This window comes from Bufo gargarizans, chromosome 1, assembly GCF_014858855.1.
Source record: "Bufo gargarizans isolate SCDJY-AF-19 chromosome 1, ASM1485885v1, whole genome shotgun sequence".
Classification (NCBI taxonomy): Eukaryota; Metazoa; Chordata; class Amphibia; order Anura; family Bufonidae; genus Bufo; species Bufo gargarizans.
This window is the reverse complement of record NC_058080.1, coordinates 465157020-465163317: the sequence shown is the minus strand read 5'-3', so window position 1 is coordinate 465163317 and position 6298 is coordinate 465157020.

Genomic DNA, 6298 nt, shown 5'->3' with positions numbered 1-6298 from the left:
TTGCCACGGGAGAATGCACCTAATTCCGTGTACCTGTGTTGGCTGAGCCACTGATTTTTACAATTTTTATATTCCCAATAAATGCCTGATCGTCAGTGGAGCTACAGCTGCATTTACACGCCGCAATCATCTCCGCTGTATAGGGACAAGCGATCGCTACGGATGGAGAATGATCAGGGCCGTCTTTACCAAGGGGCAAAAGGGGCAGCTGCCCCGGGCCCAGTTGCTCCTGGGGGGCCCAAGGCAGCTGCCTCTTGAGCCCTGCTAGCTACTGCCCCGGGTGTCAAGCTGTCTGTGTACTTTAACGTTGTGATCTAGGACCTTAGATGACATCATCACCATGTGACCAGTAACCTAGCAATTACTGGTCACATGGCTGTGATGATGTCATCACAGGTCCTAGCAGGAGTGTTGCAGAAGTTAACTGTGGAGCTTTTTTGCATGAAGATTGCATCAGAAAAAGGTGACAGGGGCTGTTATGTTAATATACTGTAAACTACTGTATAGTGGGGTGCTGTATACTGTGTGGGGGGCTGTATATTGTGTGGTGGGCTGTATACTGTGGGGGGCCTGTATACTGTGTGGTGGGCTGTATCAGTATACAGGGGGGTCTGTATAGTGTGGTGGGCTGTATACTGTGTGGGGGGGCTGTATACTGTGTGGGGGGCCTGTATACTGTGTGGGGGGCCTGTATACTGTGTGGGGGGGCCTGTATACTGTGTGGGGGGGGGCCTGTATAGTGTGGGGGGGCCTGTATACTGTGGGGGGGCCTGTATACTGTGGGGGGGGCTGTATACTGTGGGGGGGGGCTGTATACTGTGGGGGGGCCTGTATACTGTGGGGGGGGCTGTATACTGTGGGGGGGCCTGTATACTGTGTGGGGGGGGCCTGTATACTGTGTGGGGGGGCTGTATACTGTGTGGGGGGGCTGTATACTGTGTAGGGGGGCTGTATACTGTGTAGGGGGGCTGTATACTGTGTCGGGGACTGTATAGTGTGGGGGAGCTTGTATAGTGTGGGGGGGCCTGTATAGTGTGGGGGGGCCTGTATAGTGTGGAGTGCTATACTGCTGTACTGTATACTGTGGGGGTCTGTATACTGTGGGTGTGGTATAGTGTGGAGTGCTATACTGCTGTACTGTATACTGTGGGGGGCTGTATCGTGTATAGTTTGGGGTGCTGTATACTGTGAGGTGTTGTATACTGTGGGGTGCTATACTGCTCTACTATATACTGTGGGGTACTGTATAGTGTGGGGTGCTATACTGCATACTGTGTGGTGCTGTATACTATAGGGTGCTATACTGCATACTGTGGGGTGCTGGGGTGCACTGTAACACTAGGATGAGCTGAGCCCTGGTCTCCTTCCTGCAGAGCGGTGCCCACTTCCAGCCTGAGCCCAGCTGCCCAGAGCACTGATCCTGAGCCGCTGGAGTCTTCAGAACTGGAAGTATTTACAGTCATTCACTGGACTCTACCAGGGGTGTGGATTTTTTGTGTGTGTTGTGGTGGAGGGTGTGATTGCCTGCTAAGGTGTGGGGAGGCGGGATCCAGGGGGCCCAAGTAAATTTTTGCCCAGGGTCCAATCAATATTAAAGACGGCCCTGAGAATGATTGCAAGAGATTTATATATTTTTCCGCAATCTGTGCCATAAGTAACTTTAAGAGCTGGAGATGAAAGTGGTGAGACTAAATAAAAAAAAATGTCACACACAGTATAATAAATGAGACGTAGTGCAAATTTGCAACATTTTGACATTTTGCACTAGTTTGTGAAATAATATGTTCTGTAAACTATATATATATATATATATATATATATATATATATATATATCACTGTTATTGAAAGCCATTTGACACCAGGAAAGTTGGGGAGTGGACTAAGCATGCATGTTGGTATCTGTGTTCCCTGTAGCAGATTGGACCCAGCATGCATGTGGAACCGACACTCCATGAATTTTATAGTGGCCGTGAGGGCTCATTACAGGTAGCGTTTAGTGTTAGATCCCCGTCTTACAGAGATCGCCTTGACGTTTGGCAGACGGGCCCAAATAATTTTGTACAAAATATATTTGCTAAGAATCTCAAATTTACTAAATGAGTATAGGATTAATATTATAACATTTATCATTATTATGACATTTATGTACTTTATTTGGTTTGCAGAGTGCTGTTGCATTCTATTTTTTTGTGTGTATTGCAGCTATTTAACCATCCCGTCCTGGCGGCGGCCCTGTTGTTCCTCCTAGACGCGCCGGCGCGTCATCTCGCGAGAGGCGAGATTTCCTGTGAACGCGCGCACACAGGAGCGCGCGTTCACAGGATCGCAAGGTAAACCAGTGGATCATTCGCTGGCAGGCTGTAGATGCGATTTTTTTTTAACCCTTGAAAGGTATATCAGACACTGTTTTGGTAACAGCGTCTGATATACCTGCTACCTGGTCCTCTGGTGGTTCCTTTTGCTTGGATCTACCACCAGAGGACACAGGCAGCTCTGTAATAAGTAGCACCAAGCACCACACTACACTACACCCCCCCTGTTACTTATTAACCCCTGATCACCCCCCTGTCATTGATCACCCCCCTGTAAGGCTCCATTCAGACGTCCGTATGTGTTTTGCGGATCCGCAAAACACGGACACCGCGGATCTGCAAAACACAGACACCGGCAATGTGCTTTCCGCATTTTGTGGATACGCACATTGCCAGAACTATATAGAAAATGCCTTTTCTTGTCCGCAATTGCGGACAAGAATAGGACATGTTCTATAGGCTCTACAAAAAACGCAGTGTTCGCCCGATCAGGCCTGATCTTGTGCGCACACTTGCGTTCAGTCCGCCCCACCACAGTGACAGAAATTTTCTTTTTCTGATTACTGCAAAAACACAGTAAAATCGCTACAGCGCTATAAAGATCACTTTTGAGGGGCATGGCGAGTTCATAGAAGATTTATTTTTTGGGGCACAAATTAGCGGAATTTTTTTTTTGTTTTTTCTTACAAAGTCTCATATTCCACTAACTTGTGACAAAAAATAAAATCTCACATGAACTCACCATACCCCTCACGGAATCCAAATGCGTAAAATTTTTTAGACATTTATATTCCAGACTTCTTCTCATGCTTTAGGGCCCCTAAAATGCCAGGGCAGTATAAATACCCCATAAGTGACCCCATTTTGGAAAGAAGAAACCCCAATGTATTTTGTGAGGGGCATGGCGAGTTCCTAGAATATTTTTTTTTGGGCACAAGTTAGCGGAAAATGTTTTCTTTTTTTTTCTCTTACAAAATCATTTTCCGCTAACTTGTGCCAAAAGAAATATATTCTAGGAACTCGCCATGCCCCTCACGGAATACCTTGGGGTGTCTTCTTTCCAAAATGGGGTCACATGTCAGGTATTTATACTGCCCTGGTATTTTAGGGGCCCTAAAGAGTGAGAAGAAGTCTGGAATCCAAATGCCTAAAAATGCCCTCCTAAAAGGTACTCATTGGAATTTTGGCCTCTTCGCGCACCTAGGCTGCAAAAAAGTGTCACACATGTGGTATCGCCGTACTCAGGAGAAGTAGGGCAATGTGTTTTGGGGTGTATTTTTACATATACCCATACTGTGTGTGAGAAATATCTTGTAAATGACAACTTTAAAAAAAAAATTATACAAAGTTGTCAATTTACAGAGATATTTCTCTCACCCAGCATGGGTATATGTAAAAAGACACCCCAAAACACATTGCCCTACTTCTTCTGAGTACGGCGATACCACATGTGTGACACTTTTTTGCATCCTAGGTGCGTAAAGGGGCCGAAAGTCCAACGAGTACCTTTAAGATTAACAGGGTTGTTCACAATTTAGCCCCGCCCAAAATGCCAGAACAGTAAACACACCCCACAAACGACCCTATTTCGGAAAGTAGACACCCCAAGTTATTAGCTGAGGGGCATATTGAGTCCATGAAAGATTGAAATTTTTGTCCCAAGTTAGCGGAAAGGGAGACTTTGTGAGAAAAAACTAAAAAAAATCAATTTCCGCTAACTTGTGCCAAAAAATAATAATTCTATGAACTCGCCATGCCCCTCACGGAAAACCTTGGGGTGTCTTCTTTCCAAAATGGGGTCACATGTGGGGTATTTATACTGCCCTGGCATTTTAGGGGCCCTAAAGTGTGAGAATCCAAATGCCTAAAAATGCCCTCCTAAAAGATACTCATTGGAATTTGGGCCCCTTTGCGCACCTAGGCTGCAAAAAAGTGTCACACATGTGGTATCGCCGTAGGAGAAGTAGGGCATTGTGTTTTAGGGTGTATTTTTACATATACCCATGCTGGGTGAGATAAATATCTCTGTAAAATGACAACTTTGTATAAAAAAAAATGGGAAAAGATCACCTTTAGGATTTCACAGGGCATTGTTTGCGCATTTGGATTCCAAACTACTTCTCACGCTTTAGGTCCCCTAAAATGCCCGGGCAGTATAAATACCCCACAAGTGACCCCATTTTGGAAAGAAGACACCCCAAGGTATTCCGTGAGTGGTATGGTGAGCTCATGTAAAATTTTATTTTTTGTCACAATTTAGTGGAATATGAAACTTTGTAAGAAAATAAATAAATAAATCATTTTCCGCTAACTAAAAAGACAAAAAATAAAAACTTCCATTAACTCACTATGCCCATCAGCGAATACCTTAGGGTGTCTACTTTCCAAAATGGGGTCATTTGTGGGGTGTTTCTACTGTCTGGGCATTGTAGAACCTCAGGAAACATGACAGGTGCTCAGAAAGTCAAAGTGCGTAAATTCACATTTTTGCACCATAGTTTGTAAACGCTATAACTTTTACCCAAACCAATAAATATACACTTATTGCATTTTTTTAAATCAAAGACATGTAGAAAAATAAATTTAGAGAAAAATTTATATAGAAATGTAGTCTTAATTGAAAAATTTTACAACAGAAAGTGAAAAATTATTAATATCAAAAAATGTTTAACTGTCAGCAGCAATGAAATACCACCAAATGAAAGCTCTATTAGTGAGAAAAAAAGGAGGCAAAATTCATTTGGGTGGTAAGTTGTATAACCGAGCAATAAACCGTGAAAGTAGTGTAGTGCAGAAGTGTAAAAAGTGGTCTGGTCATTAAGGGGGTTTAAGCTAGGGGGGCTGAAGTGGTTAACAAAAAGTCACAATTTTATGTACTGCATGTGACTTTTACAGAGGGTCCATTCGCACGTCCGTAAGTGTTTTGCGGATCCACAAAACACGGACACCGCAATGTGCGCTCCGGATTTTGCAGACCACACATTGCCGGAACTCTCATAGAAAATGCCTTTTCGATGCAATTGCGGACAAGAATAGGACATGTTCTATTTTTTTGTGGAACGGAAGTACGGATCCGGAAGTGCGGGTCGGCAAATGTGGATGCGGACAGCACATTCCGGCCCCATTGAAAATGAATGGGTCCGCACCTGTTCCGCAAAATTGCGGAACGGATGCGGACCTAATTTGCGGATGTGTGAATGGACCCTTAGTGAGTGAATTACACTTTTCTGGGGTTGCCTATATTTGCGCCTTTTCAGATTCATAAATGTGATGGTCCTACTGCCACTTTATTAACCATGCCCACTTTTCTTAGCAGATTTCTATCTTGGCGAGAGTCTTTCTTTATGGAGTGAATACTGACATTGGCATGTGATAAATTTAGTGCAAACTAATTGGCTTGTAATTTTGGCACATTTTAAACTACTTTTTGCCGCAGATTGATTTCTCCCCCATGGTTTCTGGGCAGCAGATCTCTGTTTATACAGAACGATCTGCTGCTCAGAAATTATGATTTTTGGTGCTGACTGAAAGACCAGTCACCTGATTAACGAGAGTTTGTTAACTGGGAGATTGCTGACACCATTACAGGGGACAAATTTACAAACCTTCATTCCCGATAACTGACCCAATTTATTATCTGCCTAAAAGAAACTTATATAATTTTTTTAAGATAAGCATGAAAGGCAAGACATCAAGTACATTTTTTTGTACTCTCTTATTGTTTATTGACTGTACAGTACATTTTGAAACTACTTTTTGTTGCAGCCACTGAAAAATGTAAATAGCTATTAATATCCACATTCTTAACTTACTGTATACTGTATATTTCACAGTGGACTCCAGAGGACTCTCATTCTGTCCTACTAAAAATCCAAAAAAAGGTATATTTCACAATCACATTATGTGTATGAGAAATCAAAAATTATATTTCCTCTTTGCTTATGGTGCTTGTGAATGACATACCCCATCTGTCCTACAAGAGAA